The following is a 25,933-nucleotide window of genomic DNA, read 5'->3' as shown; positions in this document are numbered from 1 at the left end:
TAAGATGGAAATTTAGATGATTGGTTTTAAAACTTTCTTTTCCATTTAAAGCTGTGAATTTCCCTTTAAGCACTGATTTCTCTGCACCCCACATATTTTGATAAGTTGTTTTTCATTTATTTTTAAAATTTCTGAGACTTTTCTGTCCTTAGTATTATTTAGAAGACAATTGTTTTAAAAAGTAGCTTTTTAAAATCAAGAAACGTAGTTGATTTTCACATTGTTCTGCCTTTTTTTTTTTTTTTTTTAGGTATATAAATGCCAATGTCCAAGCTCTACAGCTGAAACCAAAATCCTCGGAAAGGTTTTTAACCATTTAAGCTTATTTTATCATCTGGAGATATGATTTAGCACAGAGCTGTGTGTTTACAGTGGCTTGACTGGGGTGATCTAGCACTTATTGTTTATATACTTCTTTTTATGCTTAATGAAAGGAAACTCATAAAGCATGGTAACTTCATACACTTTATTAAATCAACCATCTTTATTCTCAATAATACTAATACCTTCCATTAACTCCTATTTTCCAGTTTTTCAACCTCTGGATCTTTTTGAACTATCTTTACCTCCTCAATCTGTGAAATCTAAGCCTCTACCCACTTATCGATCAAGAGTCAAAACATGATAAGGGCTTAACTTTATGACCCTACATTTTATACCACTCATCTTTTATTTTTGAATTGCAAAGTGAAAATTCATTTCAAATTTATAGACTTTTTAAGGAAAAGTTTTATGTAAACAAAAAAATTTTGAGGATTATTTTTAACCACCAGGCAGTATTTTGCCTCAGTTATTCTTAAACTATGCAATACAGATGTTCACCCAAATTAGTTTCACATTTTGTTAACTGGGAAGTTGCCATATATTACATACCACACATGCCTATAGATATTCAGAAAATTTTGAAAGCAGTGAAAAATGTTAAACTTCAGTGGAGATATTTTTTAATAAATCAGAAACAGTACCCTAGAATATGATGAATACCAGCTTTACAAGTGATAAGACTTCAGACTACGTGTACATGAGAGGGAGAGAGATTGAATGTGTAAAGTTTTCCTATTTGTCAAAGAACTGTAACCGCTTATAATCTGAATCTATACTATAGATTTTATGATTTCAGTTTTTTTTTTTAATTAGATAAAAGAATATCAGGAGTTCCCGTCGTGGCGCAGTGGTTAACGAATCCGACTAGGAACCATGAGGTTGCGGGTTCGGTCCCTGCCCTTGCTCAGTGGGTTGACGATCCGGCGTTGCCGTGAGCTGTGGTGTAGGTTGCAGACGCGGCTCGGATCCCGCGTTGCTGTGGCTCTGGCGTAGGCTGGTGGCTACAGCTCTGATTCAACCCCTAGCCTGGGAACCTCCACATGCCGCGGGAGCGGCCCAAGAAATAGCAACAACAACAAAGACAAAAAAAAAACCAAAAAAAAAAAAAAAAAAAAAAAAAAAAAAAAAAAAAAAAAAGAATATCAAAGAACACCATTTTTACTTGGGCTTTATTTAACAAGTAATGATGAAGTGCCTGCATGTGTTAGGGACTGTTCTCATCTTAGGCATATAAATATAGTTTCTTTCCAAAATGAAGCATGAGGGAAATGGGCCTGGAAACCCAACAAGGCAAAAAATGTTGAAGTGTAATGATAGACGTCTATAAATGGTGCCCAGGCCAGCAGATGCTATAATGGTTGGTTCTTCCTTGGGACTGGGGAAAGGGGCATTTAACAAGGGCCTAATACCTGAGTACAATCTAGAAAGACAAATACATTTTTTCCTAGGAAATTGGGATGAAGATGTAGCACAGTGAACACACTCATGAAGACACAGGTGGCATGCTTCTTTATGAGTACCATATGTCATGGACCGTGGCTGGAGCATAGCATGTAAACAGGAAGATGAAAGGTAATGCTGGAGTCCAGGCAAGGACTGGATCATGAGGGGCTGTGTCTGCCTTGCTAAGAGTTTTATCCATCAGTTAGCAGTGGAGAAGCCCTAAATAAGTTAAACTAGAGAGTAACACGACGAGCTTTTCGTTTTCTTAAGACTATTCTCTCAACAATTTTGGAGGACACATTTGAATGAAGGGAAAAACTGGAAACACAGCCTCCTGGAAGTAGGTCACTGCAGTTATCTAAGAAATATTGAGGGTTTGAACTGAGAAAATAGCAGAAAAAAAGGAAAGAGGAAATACTCAAGACACAGCAGGACTTGGTGAGTGACTAGATGTGGAGGATTAGAGAGCGAGAAGTCTGGGAAGATGCTTCATTTCTGCTTTGAACAGGGGGCTAGAGAATGTTGCTCTCTCCTGGGGCGGGGGGGAAGACAGGGTGAGCCCCTCTGAAAGAAGGGTAAGTTTCAGATGCCTGTGGGGAGACATCCCAGAGACTTCCCAAAGGTTGTTGCAGATGCAGGTCTGAAGCTCAAAGATTGGAAGAAAACTCTTGAGCTAAAGAAATAAATTTGTGGTTCATCACATTTCAAATTATTTGAAATCTGGATAAATGAGGTTTTTTTATACACCAATAGTATATTGTATCACCAATATGTTACATGGGTAAACATTAAAAAATCATTTAGGCAATACTAAACCCAATGGGAAAATGGCATAGTAGCTATCCAACACTCCAATTACTCATTAAAAAGGACTACTATAATTAGAAGAGGTTTCAAATAAATGACAATTAAAAAGTTCACTTTAGAATCTAAGAGCCACCACAATTAATGTTGTGCTTAAGTTCCTGTTGTCCCTCTGCCAGTTAAATCATTATTAGGAACTAGTTTCTACTAATAATGTCCTATAAAGGTTAGGTTGATGGACAGTCACTACTAAAATAAAAATGTTATGAGCTAATTTAAGTAACATGTTGCACCACATAAAATAATAAAACTGATTTTGGACATATTTACACATTACAGTGAGTGTTATGCTTTGGTAGGTCTTAAAACATGTTATGCTATTCATCCATTTAAATTGTACTACCTTGTTCAAAACATTTTAGAAACATATTTTTGATTTCCAGAGTCTCTCTAGCAGCCATACAAGAAACATACTCATTTTACAGTTAAATCCCATTTTTTAAGAAAAACTTTCTTCCTCTTTTTAAATGTATTATGGGAAATTTAAAATTTACTAGACAAAGTAAACAATAAATGAACTTTATGTACTGCTCACCCAGATTTAATAGTTAGCAACATTTTTTCTTAGAATAGTTATATGTTCATACACACTTCCCACCTACTCAATTTTTATTCTTTATATGTATTAGTTTAAGTGTATGTACAGTGAAAGGCATGAGTGTTAGCTGCACAGTTTTGACAAATGGAGGCACCGTTGGAACCTCACACCTCCATCGTGACAGACCATTTTCATTTATCAAGAATACCTCCTCAGGACAGCATGCAGTGGAGTGTGCCAGGTGAACAGGGCAGGGCCAGCTGGAGGGTGGGGTGGCACATGGCCTAATGGCAGCGTTGGCGGTGGCAGCAGCAGCAGTGCTGGGGTTGATGAGCTTGGCAGCTTCAGGTCCCTCAGAGGCTCCTGCAAGGGACCCAGGCCACTAGTGGAGGCGGAGGTGCTTGGTGTTGGCACTTGGCAATGATGGGCGTCCTTGGAGCAGCTGCCTTCCAGCAGATGAGTAAACTGAGGTTCCTTTTGGTGTTGGTTCTTTGCCCAAAACAATAAAATCTGATCAACATATCTTTCTCTGAAGGTTTTAAGCAGAGACTGGATCATGAAATTCATTCATGTTTTATAGCAGATTCTTGCATTGGGCATGAAATCAAGATAGATAAACTCTTGAGATCTTTCATAATCAAGAATTTCTGAAGATGGCAGAATATAAGGACTGGAGCTCAACTTCTCTCCTAAAAACAAAATTTGCAACTAAATGCTGAGCAACCTTCAACCAAATGGACTGAAAACCTTTAAAAAGATATCCTACTCCAGAAGAAAAAGAGGACAACACATCAAGAGGTAGAAGGGGCGATTACATGATATAAGCAATGCCATACCTCCTGGGTGGGAAGCCCCACAGACTGGAAAGTAACTGGTTCATAGAGACTCACCTACAGGAGTGAGAGTTCTGAGCCCCACATCAAACTCCCATGTGCGGGGATCTGGCACTGGGAGAAAGAGCCCCCAGAGCATCTGGCATTGAAGGCCAGTGGGGCTTGTGTGCAGGAGCTCCACAGGACTGGGGGAAATGGAGACCCATTCTTAAAAGGCACACACAGACTTTCAAGTGCACTGGGTCCCAGGGCAAAGCAAAGTCTCCACAGGAATCTGGGTCAAACCTGACTGCAGTTCTTGGAGGACCTCCTGGGAAAACAGGGGTGAATGTGGCTTGTTGTGGGGGAAGGACATTGGAAGCAAAGCTCTCTGGAATATTCAGCAGCATGTACTTCTCTGGAGGTGGACATTTTGGGAAAATCTGGCCCCACACATCAGTGCTGAGTAGCCCCAGGGCAAACAACAATCCAGGTGGGATCACAGCCCCACCCAACAGGCTGCCTAAAGGCCCCCCAGGCACACAGCCGCCCAGCCTCTAATCCCATCCAGAGACAAAGCCCCACCCACCAGAGGGATAGGAATTAGCTCCACCTACCAGTGGGCAGGCATCAGTCCCTCCCATCAGGAAACCTACAGCAAGCCCCCATACCAACTTCAGCTGCAAAGGGGCAGATACCAGAAGTAAGAGAGGCTACAACTCTATTATCTGTAAAAAGGTCCACACCAAAAATCTACAATAATGAAAAGACAGAGAACTCAGATGAGGGAGAAAGAGGAAAAACCCCAGAAAATCAGCTAAGTGATCAGGAAATTCTCAGCCTCCAGGAAAAAGACTTTAGACTGTTGATGCTGAAGATGATGCAAGACACTGGAAATAAACTGGAGGCAAAGATGGATAACTTACAGGAAACACTGAGCAAAAAGATACAAGATATAAAACTTAAGAAGAGATGCAAAATACAATAAGTGAAGTAAATTCACTAGAAGTGGTTAACAGCAGAATACAGGAGGCAGAAGAACGAATAAGAGGTGGAGGACAGATTAGTAGAAATTATGATGTGGAATAGAAAAGAGAAAAAAGATTGAGAACAAATGAAGAGAGTCTCAGAGAACTCTGGGACAACGTTAAACACACCAACATCCATATTATAGGGGTGCCAGAAGGAAAAGAGAGAGAGAAGGGGACAGAAAAACTACTTGATGGAATAATAGCTGAAACCTTCTCTAACATGGGAAAGGAACCACTCAGCCAAATCGAGGAAGCGCAATGAGTACCATATAAAATAAACCCAAGGAGGAACACCCCAAGACACATATTAATTAAACTGACCAAAACTAAAGACAAAGAGAAAATATTGAAAACAGCTAGGGAAAAGAAGTAACATACAGGGAACCATGATTAGGTTATCAGCAGATTTTTCAGCAGAAACTCTGCAGGCCAGAAGGGAGTGGCATGATATACTTAACATGATGAAAGGAAAAAACCTCCAACCAAGATTACTTTACCCAGCAAGGCTCTCATTCAGATTTGAAGGAGAAATCAGAACCTTCACAGATAAGCAAAAGCCAAGAGAATTCAGCAACACTAAACCAGCTTTACAACAAATACTAAAGGAACTTCTCTAGGCAGAAAAGACAAGACAGCAACAGGAAACAAAAATACTGCAAGTGACAAGGCTCACCAGTAAAGTTATTTATACGGTAAAGGTATGAAATACGCACACACAATTATGCCACCAAAATCAGAAATCATGAGAAGAGGTGGGTACAAATGCAGGACACTGGATATGCACTTGCAATTAAGAGACCAACAACTTAAAACAGTCTCATATATATATATATATATATAGACTCTTACATCAAAACTTCAGAATAACTGCAAACCAAAAATCTACAATTGATACACAAACAAGAAAAATCAACTCAAATACAACTCTAAAGATAGTCATCAAACCAGAACAGGAGAGAACAAGAGAAGGAAAAAAAAGCAACAAAAACAAATCCAAAGCAATTAATAAAATGGCAATAAGAACATACATATCAATAATTATATTAAATGCTAATGGACTAAACGTCCCAACCAAAAGACATAGACTGGCTGAATGGATACAAAAACAAGATCCATATATATGCTGCCTTCAAGAGACCCACTTCACTTCTAGGGACACATACAAATTGAAAGTGAGAGGATGCAAGAAAATATTCCACGTGAATGGGAATCAAAAGAAAGCTGGAGTAGCAATACTCATATCAGATAAAATAGACTTTAAAAATGAATATTTTAAGGGACAGGGAAGGTCACTACCTAATGATCAAAGGATCCATCCAAGAAGAAGATATAACAATTTTAAATATCTACGCACCCAACATAGTTTCACCACAGTAAACTGCTAACAACCTTAAAAGGACAAATTGACAATAACACAATAATAGTAGGGGAATTTAACACCCCACTTACAGCAATGGACAGATCATCCAGGCAGAAAATCAATAAGGAAACACAGGCTCTGAATGAAGCATTAAACTAGATGGACTTAATAGATATTTATAGGACATTCCATCCAAAAGCAACAGAATACACATTCTTTTCAAGTGCACATGGAACATTCTCTAAGATTGATCACATCCTAAGCTACAAATCCAACCTCGGTAACTTTAAGAAAATTGAAATCATATCATCTTTTCCAACCACAATGCTATATGACTGGAAATCAACAACAAGAAAAAACCTGCAAAAAACACAAACACGTGGAGACTAAACAACATGCTACTCAGCGACCAATGGATCACTGAAGAAATCAAAGATGAAATTAAAAAATACCTAGAAGCAAATGACAACAAAGATACGACCTTCCAAAACCTATGCAATGCAGCAAAAGCCATTCAAAGAGGAAAGTTTATAGCAATACAAGCCCACCTCAGGAAACAAGAAAAAGCTCAAACAACCTAACTTTACATCTAAAGCAGATAGAGAGAGAACAGACAAGCTCTAAAGTTAGTAGAAAGAAAGAAATCATAAAGATCAGAGCAGAAATCAATGAAATAGAAACAAAGAAAACCATAGAAAAGATCAATGAAATGAAAAGCTGGTTCTTTGAAAAGATCAGCAAAATTGACAAACCCTTAGCCAGACTTATCAAGCAAAAAATAGAGAGGACTCAAATCAATACAATTAGAAATGAAAAAGGAGAAGTAACAACAGACATCACAGAAATTCAAAGGATCATAAGAGACTACTATATGCAACTATACACCAATAAAACGGAAAACCTAGAAGAAATGGACAAATTCTTAGAAAGGTACAATCTTCCAAGACTAAACCAAGATGAAATAGAAAAGATGAATGGACCAATCACAAGAACTGAAATTGAAACTGTGATTAAAAACTTCCAACAAACAAAAGTCCAGGACCAGATGGCTTCACAGGCCAATTCTATCAAACATTTAGAGAAGAGCTAACACCTTTCCTTCTGAAACTATTTCAAAAAATTCCAGAGGAAGGGATACTCCCAAACTCATTCTATGAGGCCACCATCACCCTGATACCAAAACCAGACAAAGAGACCACAAAAAAGAAAACTACAGGCTAACCTCACTGATGAGCATAGATGCAAAAATCCTCAACAAAATACTAGCAAACCACATTCAACAGTACATTAACGGGGTTGTACATCATGATCATGTGGGATTTATCCCAGGGATACAAGGGTTCTTCAATATCCACAAATTCATCAGTGTGATACACCACATTAACAAACTGAAGAATAAAAACCATATGATCCTCTCAGTAGACGCAGAAAAAGCCTTTGACAAAATCCAGCACCCATTTCTGATCAAAATCCTTCAGAAAGTGGGCATAGCAGGAACCTACCTCAACATAATAAAGGCCATATATGACAAACCCACAGCTAACGTCATTCTCAATGGTGAAAAGCTGAAAGAATTCCTGCTGAGATCAGGAACAAGACAAGGATGTCCACTCTTGCCACTACTGTTCAACATAGTTTTGGAAGTCCTAGCCACTGCAATCAGAGAAGTAAAAGAAAGAAAAAGGAATCCAAATTGGAAAGGAAGAAGTAAAACTATCACTATTTGCAGGTGACATGATACTATACCTAGAGAATCCTAAAGACTCTACCAGAAAACTGTTAGAGCTCATCCATAAATTTGGCAAAGTCGCAGGATACAAAAATACAGAAATAACAGCATTTCTATATACTAACAATGAAAGATCAGAAAGAGAAATCAGGGAAGCAATCCCGTTTACCATTGCATCCAAAAGAATGAAATACCTAGGAGTAAACCTACCTGAAGAAACAAAAGACCTATACTCTGAAAACCATAAGACACTGATGAAAGAAATCAAAAATGACACAAATAGATGGAAAGACATACCATGCTCTTGGATTGGAAGAGTTAATATTATCAAAACGACTTTACTACCCAAGGCAATCTACAGATTCAATGCAATCCCTATCAAATTACCAAGGACATTTTTCACAGAACTCAAAATATTGTAAAGTTTGTTTGGAATCACAAAAGACCCAGAATAGCCAAAGATATCCTGAAAAAGAAAAATGGAGCTGGAGGAATCAGGCTCCCTGATCTCAGACTATACTACAAAGCAATAATCCTCAAAACCATATGGTACTGACACAAAGACAGAAATATAGATCAGTGGAACAGGGTAGAAAGCCCAGAATTAAACCCACACACCTACAGCCAACTAATCTATGACAAAGGAGGCAAGAATATACAATGGAGAAAAGACAGCCTCTTCAATAAGTGGTGCTGGGAAAACCAGACAGCCACATGTAAAAGAGTGAAATTAGAACACTCCCTAACACCATACACAAAAATAAACTCAAAATGGATTAAAGACATAAATATAAGACCAGATGCTATAAAACTCTTAGAGGAAAACATAGGCCAAGTACTCTCTGACATAAATGATAGCAACATCTTCTCAGATCCACCTCTTAGAGTGTTGACAATAAATACAAAAATAAACAAATGGGACCTAATCAAACTTCAAAGTTTCTGCACGGCAAAGGAAACTCTAAACGAAAAAACAACCTACAGAATGGGAGAAAATCTTTGCAAATGAATCAACCGACAAGGGATTAATCTCCAAAATTTATAAACACCTCCTACAGCTTAATACGAAAAAAATAAACCCCATCGAAAAATGGGCAGATCTAAACAGACAATTCTCCAAAGAAGACATACAGATGGCCAAAAAACACATGAAAAGATGTTCAACATCACTCATTATTAGAGAGATGCAAATCAAAGCCACGATGAGGTACCACCTTACACCAGCCAGAATGGCCATCATCAAAAAGTCTACAAACAATAAGTGCTGAGGAGAGTGTGGAGAAAAAGGAACCCTATTACACTGTTGGTAGGATTGTAAATTGGTGCAACCACTGTGAAAAACTCTATGGAGATTCCTCAGAAAACTAAAAATAGAATTACCTTTTGATCCAGCAGTCCCACTCTTGGGCATCTATCCAGAGAAAACCATGACTCAAAAAGACACATGCACTCCAATGTTCATTGCAGCACTATTTGCAATAGCCAAGACATGGACACCACCTAAATGCCCATCAACAGAGGGGTGGATCAAGAAGAAGTGGTGCATATACACAATGGAATATTATTAGCCATTAAAAGGAACGAAAGACCAGCATTTTTAGCAACATGGATGGACCTAGAAATTATCATGTTGAGTGAAGTCGGTCATACAATGAAAACATCAAATGCTTTCACTGACATGTGGAATCTGAAAAAAGGACACAATGAACTTCTTTGCAGAGCAGATACTGACTCACAGACTTTGAAAAACTTATGGTCGCTAAAGGAGACAGTTCGGGGGGTGGGGGGGTGCACTGGGGTTGTGGGGTAGAAATCCTATAAAATTGGATTGTGATGATCATTGTACAACTAGAAATGTAATAAATTCATTGAGTAATTAAAAAAACTCTCAAAAAAAAAAAAAAATCTCCTCGGAGTTCCTATCCTGGCACAGTTGAAACACACCCGACTAGGACAATGAGGTTGAGAGTTTGATCCCTGGCCTCGCTCAGTGGGTTAAGGATCCAGCATTGCCGTGAGCTGTGGTGTAGGTTGCAGACGTGTCTCGGATATGGTGTTGCTGTGTCTCTGGCATAGGCCAGCAGCTACAGCTCCCATTCAACCCCTAGCCTGAGAACTTCCACATGCCGTGGGAGCAGCCCCCAAAATAGACATAAAGAAAAAAAAAAAATCTCCTCGTGATCCTTCTTAGTTGCACCTAAAAGCAACCACTATTCAGTGTCTTCATCTTATATTAATTTTGTCTGTTCTGGAACTTTAATTAAATGGGATCATGCAGTGTGTCCTCTTCCTGTCCAGTTTTTTTGCTCAGCACATGGATTTTGAGATTCCCCTGTGTTGTTGCGTGCATCAGCACTCTGCTCCTTTTCATGGCTGGATAATACTCCATTGGATGAGAGCAGACGATCTGTTTATCCGTTCTTGTCCCAGGTTTCCATTGCTGCCTAACAAATCACACTCCAAATTAGATTAAAAAACGTACAACCATTTACTTCCTTCATGAATGTGCACTTCGTGCATGTCATAGGAAGGACAACTTCTCCCTGTCGTATCTGGTATCAATGTGGGTGACTCAAAGGCTAGAGGTTCCTTGAGGGCTACAGGCTCAAATCATCTGAAGATTCACTCACATGCCTAATGGTTAACGCTGCTTTCAGCTGGGAGCTCGGCGGGTGCCTTGGCTTCCTCACTGCCTGGCAACTAGGCTCCAAGAACATGCATCCCAGGAGGGTAAGGCAGAAATATGGCATATTTATGACCTAACCTCCAAAATCCCAGAAGGTCACTTTCTTAATCCCTTACCAGCCATCACAGTCAAAACTATTAAGTTCAGTGGAATAGCCTGTAGACCTCGTGACTCAGCAGTGTCAAGGTCACCCTGAAAGGTGTAGGATAAAACATGTTACTGATGGCCACGTTTGGACAGTACTCTCTGCCACAGTCTGCCTTCTGGCCACAAGAGTTCACACCCTTCCCACATACAGAACACACTGAACCCCTCTTCCAAGAGCCCCAAGCCCCTAACCATTATGATATTAACTTACAGTTCAAGATCGCATCGTGTTACTCGGGTCCAAGTGTGGATGAGGCTTGAGGTCCGCAACTTGAGTTCTGAAGAGCCTATGGACTAAAAAGACAGTGTATATGCTCAACATAGACTCACGGTACAATGACGGTTCAGTAGAGTAAAACTGCTGTAAACCCCACTGTTCAAAAAAAGTTCTGCCCTCTGGGTATTGCCTTTTTTGCCATTAAATGTAGAGGGGCTTTTAGGAAAAACCCTTCTCTATCTAGGAATCTCTGTGGGGTGCTCTAAGACAATACCTTCAAGATCTTTAGAAGGATTTTCTTATCTATTTGAAAAGGTCCATAAAACACCATCTTGTTCCTCCGAGGTCTCAGCAAATGAATTTCCAGTCATGTCCTTGGCTTCATATTTAGACCACATTTTTCTGCAGCACCATTGATTTTCCTAGAAGCCATTTCTTAATTTGAGTGTCATTTACCATCTGGAGAGGCTGAAAATGAGAAACAGTTTAATTTTTTTGTACCCAGCAATTCCTGGCTTCTTCTAAGTTTAACTGTTATTTCTCTTCTGTCGCTTCAAATGCATAGCCAGTGAGAAGTTAGGGGGCACTTTTTTTTTCATTTTCAAAAGTTTTATTGAAGTATATTTGATTTATAAGGTTGTAATAATTTCTGCTGTACAACAAAGTGATTCAGCTACGCATATACACACATCCGTTCCCTTTCAGATTCTTTTCCCATATAGACCCTCACAGAATATTGGATAGAGTCCCCTGTGCTGTACAGCCAGGTCCCCGTTGGCCAATCCAGGTGGCACTTTCAATACTGCTTGTATATCTAACTAGATTATTGATTGCATTGGGTATGTTTCCTATTTTCCACATTATTGCAGGTGATTTTGGGGACAATGCTCCACCACTATAAGACAAAGGTCTTTTTCCCCAGGACCAATAACATCTTCCCGGATTTCTTTTCAGGCCTTGCTGACAGCCTCCTCCGGGTCCCATAAAGCCCTGATAATACTCTGAGGCCCTTCCAGCTTCAGCCCACTACTGAGTCCTCAAACCAGTGCCATACCTGTCACACTTCTGTTTCAGTAGCAGTCTACCTCCAGGTACCAAAATCTTTTCCAGGTCTCTTTTGCTGAGTCACAAAGCACACTACACTTAGTGGCTTCAGAGACCAAAATCATTTATTTTGCTCATGAACTTGCAATTTGGGCAGAGTGTAGCAAAGACGCTTCATCTCTGCTCCACACACATCAACTAGATAACTTGCTGGCTGAAATCATCTGAAGGCTCACTTGCATGTCTGGTGGGTGATAATGGGCTGTCAGCTGGGACACCTACCCATGAACTCTCCCTGTTAGTTTCCTAGCACCATAGTGTCTGGGTTCCAAGAGCCAGTGCCCCCCCAAGAACAGGCAGAAATACATGGCATTTGAGTAGCCTTGCAAGTCACGTAGTGTCACTTTCTCCATTCTCTAATGGTTGACACAATTGCAAAGTTCTATCCATCCATGCTCAAGTGGAGGGAATATGGCAGATGTGACATAAGGTGGCAGCCATCCTTGGGAAATAAAACCTGCCACACTACCATTGAGAGCTATTACTTAGTTTTAACCTACAGCTGTATCTAAATTCACAAGTCTAGGTCCCAGACAATACTTTTATCCAAAGAGCAAACCCACTTTCAAGGAACTATAACTGAGGTAGTGGGGAGAACACGGTGGAGGCCTTCAAATTCCAAAAGAGCTTTTAAGATATTTTGGAGATTTGGAAAAACTATTCTCATGCAACCCATTAAAATAGATTTTGCTTATACGTGATTGAATGCATTGTCTATTTGACTATCAGTTACAACAGTTATATCACTACCAAGAAGAAAATTTAAAAATTAGAAGAAGAAAGTTAAGTTTTGCTGGCAAGGGGCAGACTAGTTAATGTCCCAAGCTCTCCAAACCTGCCAATAATTTTAAATTTTTAAAAATTTTTATTAAAGTATAGTTGATTTAATATGTTGTGTCAATTTCTGCTGTACAGCAAAGTGACCCAGATTTTATATATATATATACACTATACACTTATTACATATATACAGATTATATATATACACACTATATACTTATATATATATGTATATATATACACACACACTATATACTTATATATATATGTATATATATACACACACTTTTTCTTCCATCTTGTTCTATCACAAGAGACTGGATATAGTTCCTTGTGCTATTCAGCAGGACCTCATTTCTTATCCATTCTAAGTGTAATAGTTTGCATCTACTAACCCCAAACTCCCAGCCCATCCCACTCCCTACTCCCTCCCTGCTTGGCAACCATAAGTCTGCTCTCCATGTCTGTGAGTCTGTTTCTGTTCTATAGATAGGTTCATTTGTGCCATATTTTAAATTCCAAATATAAATGATATCATATGGTATTTGTCTTTCTGACTCGCTTCACTTAGTAGGAGAATCAAAACCTGCCAATAATCTTATGAGACCTTTGATATTGTTCATTATTAGCATGCTTGATTTGTTTTTCCCACTTGCACATTTCTGTGAAACAAATCAACGCCTCTATACTTGACGTAACTACAGCCCAAGAAGATGTAACCATCTACTTGTATGCTTAATTCTTCCAAGAGGTAACTTTTTAAAGGCTGGTGGTAAGATCCCTTGCTAAACTCTATATCCAAAGGAGGACATAGCTGATGCAGACTTGGAGAGAAGTCCCTGAGAAGTATTTAATATATAATCCTTTCCACTATATTTGAGACACTCAATGCATGGAGAATATTTATAGGTATAAGGAAGGTGCCTTTTCTCCTGAAAACGTCTAACTATAAATAAACCATCAATTCCAAGTATATACATTCTTGTCACCCCTCTGCCATTTATAAGGAGAAAGGCAAGAAAAAAATATGGAAATGTCAGTTATAATTGTTTAGTCTTATCAGTTGGGCTCGGTCAGAGAATCATCTCACTAAGAGAATGACAGCCCCACTGGCTGCAGAAGAAAAATAAACACAGAAAGATAGATGCTTGGACTGGCTGCTGATATTTGGGAGCATTGTACTCACCCTGAAAAGGACTTCTGACTTAAGCAGGATGAGTAATAAAAAAAAGTGTTTCTTACTCCAAGTTGATTAATAAGTTATGTTTTAGTGAAAATTACCAGGTTTCACTTGAGTGCTTTTCTTGACGTACTTGCTATACAGGTGTAATAGTTTAAATCACGTTAGTAATAGTTGCAAGTTCCACTTTTAAAACAGATTTTAAGTAGCGTTGGTGGTGTAGTGGTGAGCATAGCTGCCTTCCAACTTTTAAAACATATTTTAAAAGAAAAATTTGCATAGTTACATGTCAAATAAGCATACCTGGAAATGACAGCCTTCAGGTGGGACTATGCATCTCTAACCAAGTCCTCATTCCACTTACTGTTGCTCTAATTCCTCAAGGAAACACCCAATCTTTTGAGGAATAGTCTTGCAAATATAATCATAAAAACGTTAAGGGGTAATGTTGTTTTAGAACATACTTTAAGCATGACTTTAGAGAAACATGGAGGGATTTTTCTGCCATCCACCCTGTATTAGCCATCTTTAAGTTGGCTGCTACAGCTCCTCAGCTTTCTCTCCAAGATTTAAGTGTCAACCTATTTTTCCAAGTCATGTGGTCTGCTCTTTTCATTGATTCTTCAGTTGACTTTGTTATTGAGCACGTTTTCTAGGTAATAAGTAAGCCCTTAACACTGAACTGGTAGGCTATGGGAAATCTTAAAAGGTGAAAATGAATTCAGTGATTCATATTATTCAAGGTTTTTAGTCTGTATTTCTTAAAAACCTAGTCAATGGGTGTCACTGCCTTCTCACTGCCACGACCAACACAATCACTTGGCTCCCAATAAAGTTACTTCTGATTCTCTCCTTGATTTTGATTTTGTTCTAAATGGATCTCTCTGACAGCAACAAAGTGAAATGTCTTGAAAAGTAAATTGCTCCATATGATAGTTTTGAAATAAAATGCCTGCCAAATTGGATTGATTGGGGCTCTGAATGCAGCAATATTAAGTGAAGAAGTTTTATCTTCCATAAAAACTTCACCCATATTTTTTTCCAGGGTGAAAAAATATGTGAGTCACAGGGCTATATTTCAAGATGTCAAATTGAGGTTCATGATACGAAAATGAAATGCTAACTGAAATAATACCGAATGTGCTGGAAACGACAGACATGTGCCTAGGGCTTGAGACATAGAAAAGAAAGAAACATCACTTGGCTCATCCAAGGATTTTTAGTTGCTAATTATTGAAACCATTTAATGGATGGTCATTAAATACTCAGTACCATTACAGATGTCATTGCTTTGTTCCCAATTAAGGCTTTTCTGATTCTTTGCTTTTTGTTGGTTTTTCTTTTTATAAAAAGGGCTGCACCTACGGCATATGGAGGTTCCCAGGCCAGGGGTCAAATCAGAGCTGCAGCCGTCAGCCTACACCACAGCCACCGAAACTCTGGATCCAAGCCACGTCTGAGATCTACACCACAGCTCATGGCAATGCCAGATCCTTAACCCACTGAGTGAGCGAAGCCAGGGATCAAACCTGGATCCTCATGGATACTAGTTGGGTTTATAACCCACTGAGCCACAAAGGGAACTCCTCTCTCTTTGCTTTCGAGTTTATTCTAAATGGCTATCTCTTCAATTTACGGAGTGAAATGTCTCGAAGGGCATTTGGGAGGTCAGGTGATAGATGGGGGAAGAGGAAAAAGACTCAGCTGTCTCAGTTCTTAAATCAGTGGCTCTCAGACTTCCATTTGCTTAAGAATCACCTGGAGAAGGAGGAGTGCTAAAAATAGAGATTTTTCAGGAGTTCCCACCATGGAACAATAGGTTAAGAACCCCACTGTACTGGCCTGGGTCACCGTGGAGGTGCAGGTTCGATCCCCCAGCCTGGCACAGTGAGTTAAAGGATCTGGCATCGCCACAGCTGCAGCGTAGGTTGCAACTGCAGGTCACAGCTACACCTCGGATTCATTTCCTGGCCTGGGAACATGCATATGCCATGAGTGAAGCCATTAAAAACAAAAAAACCACAAATCTGTGTAACTGGGTTCCCATGCTGTACAGTGGGGGGAAAAAAAGTGTTGGGGAAATAAATAGTTTCTCTTTAATTTTTTAAGAAAATAAGTTTAAAAAAATAAACTAAAATTTAAAAATTAGTGCACTGTGTAAATCAACTATTTTAATAAAAAAAAATCATCTCACAACAACAAAAAAAAGAAAGAAAAACAACATTTCTGATGAACTAAAGTAGGACCAAACCAAGTCTGAATCACAGGAGATGGCTATGGGATCCCGAAGAACAAAGGATGATGTTTTAATTATCTGTTAAATTTAGAACCACCTCCAAATATCTTATAACAACAACAACAACAAATTTATTTTGCTCACAAACCTACAGGTCAGGAACTGGGACAAGGCACAGAGAGAAGGGCTCCTCTGTGCTCCATGGTGTCTGAAGGTCTCAGCGGGGAAGATCCCAAAGTTTTGGAGCCCCCAGACCTCCCCACCCCTTCGTCTCTGCACACAGCATCTCTACATGGCTAGCCTGAACATCCCTCAGGCACGGCCGCCACTGCCCTGTAAGTCTACTTCTTACCTGGCTGTCAGAGCTCCAAGACAAGTGTGGACGAGACAAGAGGCCTGTGTGGGAGCTGCAAGGCTTCTTATGTCCTAGCCTCAGACACCCCAGATCAGCCCAGATTCAAGAAGGAGGAAGATTCTGCCCTTGCAGCAGCAAGGAATTTACAGCCGGCTCCAGTCTCCCGTAGTTTGTCCTCTGGCTACATTATTTACATGCATCCCACAGACAAGATACACTTATCCCCTCCCAAGGCTCCCAAAAGTCTCATCCCATTTCAACACTGACCTGAAGTCCAACATCTGTCATGTAGATCAGAATGAAGCGCCTGGATGCAGTTCCTGAAATACAGCTCCTATCAATCTGAAGACCTGGGAAAGAAAAATACAAGTTATCAGCCATAGGGTACCTGCAATAAACAGTGCCACTCAAAATGGGGAAGGTTTGGGAGTTCCTGTTGTGGCGCAGTGGTCAGCGAATCCGACTGGGAACCACGAGGTTGCAGATTCGATCCCTGGCCTTGCTCAGTGGGTCAAGAATCTGGCATTGCCGTGAGTTGTGGTGTAGGTGGCAGACGTGGCTCAGATCCCGCATTGCTGTGGTGTAGGCCGGTGGCTACAGCCCCGATTCAACCCCTAGGCCTGGGAACTTCCATATGCCGTGGAAGCGGCCCTAGAAAAGGCAAAAAAACAAAAAAAGGTGGGGGGGGGGAAGCGAAGGTTTGATTAAAAGGCTTACAATAGTCACTGGTTCACAATAGTTGTGAATTCCATCCAAATCCATAATCAAGAGTTCATTTGCTCTGAAGCCATTTCTTTTGCTGAGAATCTGGAGACTCTTTTGCTAAAAGAAAAAGTTTTATTGTTGTTTATTTTCAAACCCAAAAAAGTCCCAACTCAATAGGTCCTCTAGATTCCCAAAAATTAGACAGTTCCATCTTTAACATACTTCCCTTCTCGTATTTTATACTAGGTCCCTAGAGAAAGCCAAGCAGCATCTTGAGCATTCTACCTGGGAATCTTTTTAAGTAGATCAAGGTCTCTTTCCCCCATTACCACAGGCAACAGTTTGGCTACCTGTTGTGCCAGGACAAAACAGGTGCCTTTTCCTCCCACCTCTAATGACGTTTTCCCTGCCATTCTTTAGGGCCTTACTGGGAGTTTCCTGAGGCCCTTCCAGTTTCCACCTACCGCCCAGCAACAAGTTCTGGTCCAGTTATCAGCGCTGTGCAGCTCCTCAAAATGACAAGCTTTTGTTTGGCTCATGAATCCACAGGTTGGAATTCAGACACTGAATAGTGGGGCGGGTTCATTTCTCCTCTGGGTATCTGAGGCCTCAGCAGGTAGGACCTGGATAGCTGGATGCTGAGAGTATGAGCTGGCTTCAGTGTCTTTACAGCATTGTGGCCTCAAGACAGACTTTTTTAATGGGTTGCTCAAGAGCTCCAAGAACGAGTGTCCCGGGACCCAGGCAGAAGCCACAAGACTTATCATTGTTGCAACCAGCACTGAAGGGCAACAGGAGATCCTGAAAGAGGGCGGGAGAATCATACCAAAACACACAAGCCTCTCTTACATCTAGAAAGCCGGAGACCAGGAGGTGCTCTGTTCCGCGAAGGCGCCTAGGCTTTAATCCTCACGGCTTTTATTAGGGAAGGTGACGTAAGTTCATGAGCAAAATCAGGTTCAGGTGATAACTATCTTAGAGGTGGTGTTTTGCACGTGCGCTGAGTTTGTTTACTGCAAAGTCAGCAGTTGCAGTGGTCGCCACCATCTCCCCTTTGTATTGGCTGCATAAGAACAGTCCCAGGACATTTTGGTTGCAGAGCGTTCACCTGGTTTCTATGGGTCAATCCAATTCTACAGCCACGTCTGCAGCAGGTCTCCAGGTTGAACAGTCATGTGTGGGAGGCGGGGGGTCTGTCTCCGTCCTCCGGGGAATCTTTGATTCCAGCCTCTCGTTACATGGGATGGGGCGGTGGTCCTCTCCTGTTGTTATAAGAGGAGACCTTGAAAATATAAGGTTGCAGCTGCCAGCTGATGCTACTTTGAGAAGAGCTGGTGGCATCAAGTCTGACAGGTCACATAAACCTTAAAGTTCTTAGCAATACAAAGACTTGTCTAAAGTGACTCCCGGAATATTTCCTAGTGTTACCTTGGATGTCTGACCCACAGCTACTCTAGTCTGCCTTTTTTTTCTATTGGCCAATGCAGATGCCACTGGAAGTGATGTCTGATTTTCTAGATATGAGAAGACACAAGAAGTTTGGGTCTATACAAAAATCCTTACCTTAAATCTAACTCTCTGAAGGCCTGTTCTGTCAGTTTTCCCAGAGCACAGAGCGCCTCTCTCCCGGTCTCCATGCTGAGCTCTGATCAGGGGGCGCTGAGGGTCGGCAGCTGCAGTGGCTTATGTTTTACTCCATGTAGAGGCTGATGTCAGCAAGGACCAAACTTCGGTTCGCAGTGTTTCCCCATGGTCCTAAACTCAACTATAGTCTGAGAGGCATTTCAGGGCCATTTCGTCTCACAATGGTAGGAATGACTATTCCCAGATCTAGTAAAGATTTTACTAATAGGCAACTCCATGTGCTATTACTGGACTAGGCCTTGTTTACAGGAGCCAAAAGTCTCTGGACCACCTATCTTTCTAGTCTCTAATGGTCCAGGAAAATATTCCCGCTTGCTGCATTTTCCCATGGTCTGGAGACCACTGACCTCATCCGGAACTATCATTTTATCAGAGACTCAGTTACAAATTCGGCAGTACAGGAAACAGCAATTCTGTGAAAACAGTTAATAAAAATACAGCAGTATTAGTGAAGTCATAAATAAAAATTTAAGTTGCCATGTCCAGCACTGCAGGGCAACGGGAGACCCTGGGAGAGGGATGGACACGGCATAACGAAGCACAGAAGACGCTTACATTTAGAAGAGTGGGGGACTAGGAGGCACTCCGTTCCGCAGAACACAGGCCCCTGGGTTTTAGCCCACATGCCTTTTATTAGGGAAGGTGACGTAGGTTCGCGAGCAAAATCAGGTGCGGGTAATGATAAAGCTCTTCGTGGCTGTGCTTGTGCACTTGCTCCAAATTTGTTTACTGCCTCGTTCAGCAGTTTCAATGGTCTCCAACGTTAAGTGAAGGGCTTTCACCCTGTTCAGCTGGTTTAGTCGTTTCTTATCTTTAAAGGAAATTATACACTGGCTTTGTCCATTCAGCCCAATTCTCTAGTGTGATTAGGCTGGTTATCCCCAGATGGTTTAATTGTTCCCAACAAAAGGAGCCTTTAGATTTAAATTAACATAGCCTGGCAAAGTTATAGCCCTGGGCGGAAGTCTCACTTGTTGCGGATTGAGTTTGAGTAACGTTAGAAAAAACTCTACTTAGGGTCTGGGTCAGAGCAGGTATTAACTGGCCAGGTGAGGGGATGCCACCTAGTAACATCAATAGTAAGAGCCTTGGAAGGGAGAAGCCCATCAGGGTAAATCAGAAGGAAAACAAATAACCATACGAGTCAGATGTGACAGTCTTGGGACAGTGGCCTACTTCTGATGTTGTCTTCTTTTTATCCAAGCATTGGTGTTTTTCTTATTAGAGCCTTGTTTTAGGGTCAGTTTGAAGTCAGTAATTCTCTCTATAGACCAGTCCAATGTAGATGCCCTTAAGTGAGAAATACAGACTTAATTTTCTTCACTTTCTTTGGGAATATTGAACTTACGAATTCCTGATAAGAAACCTTTTATCTAGGCTGGAGGCATCCCTTGAAATGATACTCTTCCAGAATGCACATGCATTCCCCCCATCACCATGGGACATCTGATATTCTCCCAGAGACAGATTACAGCAATCGGCTTCAGAAACAAGCTTAAGTTATTTTTAATAACTCGAAGTTTATAGTAATGTAACTTAGTGGTAGAGAACTATTTGGGAGGTGAGTTTTAGACAGTAAACACTAATCTCAACACACAAAACTGGAATATGAATCAAAACAGTCTTTTTCTTTAAAATTACCCGCATTTTTACCAAATATAGCCAAATTAGGACAGTAGAAAGTCTACCCCTAATGGAAAACACGTTTTCTAACCATTTCTTTTTCATTATTGCGTTTGCCAGGGAGCCAGGAAGAACCAAGCGGCCGTCCAAATTCAAGCTTTGCACTTGAATTTACTTTTAAATTCGTTTACCGAAATTTTAAACTTAGTCCCAACCATGAACAAAATTATTTTCTCATTGTCCACTTCCCACAAACCTTCCGTCACTTGCTATATCCGTATTAGTCTGTCTCCTGTCTTTCCATTCAAAATAACAAGCTATAAGACAGACTTACTTTTTCTCTTAATACAATTACGTTTCTCCATTAAACCTGGGTACAATAAGATATTATATTTAATGCTGATGACTCCAAAGACATTGTCTATATTAGATTAACTTTTTTTTTTTTTTTTGTCTTTTTGCCTTTTCTGGGGCCGTTTCCCCCGGTATATGGAGGGTCCCAGGCTAGGGGTCTAACCGGAGCTGTAGCCGCCCCACTGGCCTACGCTGGAGCCACAGCAACACAGGATCCAAGCCTCATCTGCAACCTACACCCCAGCTCACGGCCATGCCGGATCCTTAACCCACTGAGCGAGGCCAGGGATTGAACCCGTGTCCTCATGGATGCTCATCGCGTTTGTTAACTGCTGAGCCACAACAGGAACTCCTAGATTAACAAACTTTCATATTAACAGCTAATAATGAATATCAAATACTACATTTTTTGCAGTTCACGTGAACCAAAAATTAATTTACGTATTTTGAGATTCTGTGTAAGTGCTTAATTTCCCTTAAGCCAATTACGTGGAGCTCTTTTATGAATTTTGGCAATGCCATCCGTACACAACAAAGACATACAAACAAAACAAAGACCTCCTATTTCCCATTCCTTAGCTTCAGCCATGAATAAGGTACAATTGGGTAAAACAAGCCTCTTCCCTGAGACCTTAAAGGCCATGTCAAGTAAGACTAGGAATGGAGTTTGTGGGTTCTGTTCTAATGTTTGTAATTTTCGTCTGTCAGCAGAAGCCTGGCTTGTAAAATGGGCAGGAAGAATGGCGTGTCCTTTTGTAAAGCCAGACGATCTAACGTAGCATTATGTCAGCCCCAGGCTCCCAGGGTCACTCGCCAGAAGTCGCATGTCACTTGGCCTTTCTCCGTGCCACTGTTTCACACACCTGCCAGGAATCCAAAAAGGTGTAACCGCTGTTTCTGGAAAGACACAAGTATAACCTCTTCCCCAAGTTATTAAAGGATCAGGGCCTTGCCATATATTTTCCTCAGGTGTTTTCCAGTATGCTAACGAGGAGGTACCAGGAAAACGCTGGCCACAGTGCCATTCCATGGGCATTACTCCTTGTTCATTACAGGTGAAAAAATTCAAAGTAAGCAAAACTCGTCTTAATAATCGTGTGGGGGAGGAGGCTTCTTGTTCCCCCTTTGTTTAAGTTGCGGTTTCAATCTATGATGTGTTCGACTATAGCTTGTCCTTGGGGATTATAGGGAGTGCCAGTGACATATAAAATACCTCAAATTTGACAAAATTCAGCAAAAGCCTTACTAGCATAAGCAGGACTGTTATCAGTTTTAATACAGTGTGGAAGGCCCAGAACAGCAAAAGCTTCCCCACAATGGTTTTTGACACGTCAACAAGCCTCACCTGCCTGAGCCGAGGCCCAAGAACAGAGGAATATGTCAACAATTAACATGAACAAATTTTAAACAACTGAACCTATTAACATGAGTAACATCCAATTGCCCTAGTGGATTCCTTTTTAATCCTCTAGGATCGACTCCATCATTGGTAGACACTTGGGCTAAGCTTTGACACGATGGACAGGATTTAATAACATCTTGGGCGACAGCACAAGACAGACTGAGCTGTCTACGCAGCATTGCTGCGGGTTGATGGAGAGGTGCATGGGAAGCACGGGCCGCTTCCAAAACAGAAGCGTTTGACTGCCATCATGTAAAGCACCTGCTAAAGACGTAGGAGAACGTCTATGAGTCGTAAAAAATGGTGATGTCCTCTAATAATTTGCTGTGTGCAAAAAAATAGTTGGAATAATGCTTCATTTAGTTCTTTCAATTTTGCTGTTTCTAGTTTTTGTACTTATTGTACCACATATTGAGAATCTGAAACAATATTACAAGAATACAAGATTATTTTTAAAACTTGTTGAACAGCCACGAGTTCGGCTTTTTCAGCCGAAGGGTCAGAAGTTTGTGTAATTTTAGTAATATTTGGACCTTGAATACCAGCTTCACCATTTGAAGCTGCGTCTGTACAATGAGAGTTTAGCACTAGGCTGTGGTCTGGTACCTTTTGGAACTATAAAAGGTCTCATAGGAATTTTATAAGTTTATAGTTTTCGGGTGGATGATTATCAAGTGCACCTGCATATCCAGCGAAGGCAGTCTGCCATGGCAACGAGGTTCCGAATAAAGTCTCTCTCCAATTTGTCTAGAGGGACATTTACCACATTTGGATCCACTCCAATCAATTGTTTAGGACGGTGTCTGCCTCGAATAAGAGTTTTAGCTCTAAGATCCTCCAAGTGCTGGTGTTTTCACTTCTTGATTAGAAGGATGGATCCACTCGACAATGCCCAAGTGTGGCAGTTCCTGAACTAGGGCTGCTATAGGTGAATTCATGGAAGGCAACACAATCAGAATAAAAGGATTTTCATAGTCAATACATTGCCTCTGTGCCTTTTTTCCTCAACCAGCTGTAATCCTTTGAGGGCTGCAGGAGACAATGTACGTGGGGAGGTAAGGTCAGGATCGGCCTTCGATGTTTTAAAAAGATGCGTTAATTGATTTATAGTAATTCCTAAATATGGCGGTAGCCAGTTAACATCTCCCGATAATCATTTAAATGTATTCAATTGGTCCCTGCGAATTTGCATTTTCTGTGGCTGAATAGTACAGCCTTCTATCAAAGTTCCTAAATATTGAAATGGAGGGGTCTTTTGAATTTTATCTGGGACTATAATAAGCCCCTTTTCATTAAGATATACTTTGGTATCTAGCAAGATGTTAAAAACTTATTCTTTTGGAGCAGAGAGGATGGTATCATGTAATGGATAATATATGCCTCAGGGTATTCAAGTCTAACAGGAGCTCAGGCTCCAGCCATAAATTTTTGGCACATGGTAGGGCTGTTTTTCATGCCCCGTGGCAATACTTTCCATTGATATCGCTTCATAGGTGCCTTGTTATTTAAAGCAGGAACAGAAAAGGCAAATCTCTATTTATCTTGAGTGGCTAACGGTATGGTGGAAAAAAAACAATCTTTATATCTATAACAAGGCCCAATCTAAGGGAATTGCAGTAGGAGAAGGCAAGCCTGGTTGTAAAGCTCTCACAGCCATACATTGTTTTATTAATTTCTCTTAAATCATGTAATAGCCTCCATTTACCTGATTTTTTAGGAATAGTAAAAATAGGAGTATTCCACGGGCTGTTCATTTCCTCAGTGTGTCCTGCTTGCAATTGCTGAGCTATTAGCTCATGTATTGTAGTCAATGTCTCCTGAGTTAGGGGCCATTGATTACCCACATTGGATCATCATTAATCCATTGCATATCTGCAAGGGCTAGTGGAGAATTTTCAAGAAATCCTTACTGAACCCATTAAGAAATCCTTACTGAACCCATTCCATGTTTATCAAGCTTAATGTGCAAGTTTGTAGGTTCTTTTGCACTTGTGTTTTTTCCTAAGCCTGTTTGTTTTTGATATCCTAACTTTTTCATTGGTTTCCATCCAGGAGAAGAATCATTAGAATCACCACAGTAGCCATCCTCCGTTGTTAATCAAGTCTCATAGCAGACAAGAGAGCTCTTCCCCGTAAAGTGTCGGCTATATCAGCAACGTAAGGTTTAAAATAACCCGTTTTTCCTTCTGGTCCGACCCAGGAAAGCATCTGCCAACTGGTGGACTGTAGTGGGAACTCCGAATCCCTCAACTTCATTTTGGGGGTAACTAAAGGCCATGTGGGAGGCCAGTCATTACAACCAACAACCAAAACATCAGCTCCAATATCTGTTAATCCCCTTACATTCTTTCCATTAACCTGAAGAGTTCTGTTGTGACTTCCTGAGTCCAAAAGACCTGAGAGGTCCCCGAACATCTAAGTCCTGATGGTCCCCTTTCTTTCTGGCAACTCTTTCCTACCTTAAGATGCGGCAGCAGGAACAACTGAGCAATTCTCATTCCCGGCTGTAGAGGACGAATGGCCTCTGACCTCCCCATCACCTTAACTTCTCCCTGAGAGTCCGCATCCACCACCCCAGGCAACAGTGTCAGCCTTTCCTGGTTAAGCCCCTTCTCCCTTCTCATTAAGGCCTAACAGGAGGAAGAGAGCCAAATATTCCAGGAAGGAAAGCCCTACGCCCCGTTCACGTGTTAAAACTGCTGCTGTGGGGCAGGGCAAGTCCAACCCTGCGCCACTGGGAGTGGCCCTTGTAAGGGCTTGGATTCGTTTTCGGTTTGAGCCACACATGCCCTCATTGGTTGATGGTGTCCCATTTCCTGACACCGGAGTTGTTAAGAGAGCCGTTTTGGTGAAACTAAACCGACATTGATTAGCCCAAAGATTTCCTCTCTGACAATGCGGACATTAACCAGGGTTATGACCAGGTCCTGGGGGTGATCCTGCGGCTAGGGATGGTTTCCCTTTTAATCGAGCTCAGCATGCTTTCTGAAAATGTCCTGCTTCTCCACAATTAAAACATCTTTCCAGAGCTAAGGGTTCCTTTCCATGCTGCAGCAAGCTCTGCTTGAGCATAACCCTCTACTTCCTACATCTTGACACCCCTTAATAAACGCAGAGATGCCTCCTGAATTCCTTACAGGGACCACTGCCCTTTTACAGGCTTTATTTGCATTTTCATATGCCAGTTGTTTAATTAAAATACCAGCCACCTGAGAATGTGCTACTTGGCGACGTACGGCTCGAGTTAGGTGCACAAACTGTGGGCAAGGCTCTGTAGGGCCTTGAGGACCTTGCGCAGAAGGTCCTTGTGGGTTTCCTCTCCCAGGACTTGTCACCCACACTTTGGGTGGCCAGGCTCAGCGGCTCATGGGCCCGAGGATCGTCAGTCAGTTGGCTTGC

The 25,933-nt window shown here is 41.0% G+C and overlaps 1 long non-coding RNA gene across 2 annotated transcripts; it reads right to left on the bottom strand.

Annotated features, from left to right (window-relative positions):
- Nucleotides 1–1,479: 1,479 nt before the first annotated feature.
- On the bottom strand, nt 1,480–19,761 carry LOC106505054 (uncharacterized). Of its 2 annotated transcripts, XR_014816861.1 has the most exons (9): nt 19,711–19,761; nt 19,075–19,568; nt 18,361–18,773; nt 17,976–18,149; nt 17,524–17,628; nt 17,074–17,156; nt 11,426–11,619; nt 11,146–11,228; nt 1,480–3,858 (listed from the first exon to the last, which is right to left on the bottom strand). It is a non-coding gene; the product is annotated as an uncharacterized LOC106505054 (long non-coding RNA). The 2 variants fall into 2 exon arrangements; XR_002336056.2 differs by lacking the exon at nt 17,976–18,149.
- Nucleotides 19,762–25,933: the final 6,172 nt, after the last annotated feature.

This window comes from Sus scrofa, chromosome 9 (genome assembly GCF_054392235.1).
Source record: "Sus scrofa isolate SSC_HxYL_T2T_F1_AM1 chromosome 9, Sscrofa_HxYL_maternal_Yorkshire_Landrace_v2.0, whole genome shotgun sequence".
Classification (NCBI taxonomy): Eukaryota; Metazoa; Chordata; class Mammalia; order Artiodactyla; family Suidae; genus Sus; species Sus scrofa.
This window is presented reverse-complemented; position numbering and strand designations above follow the sequence as displayed.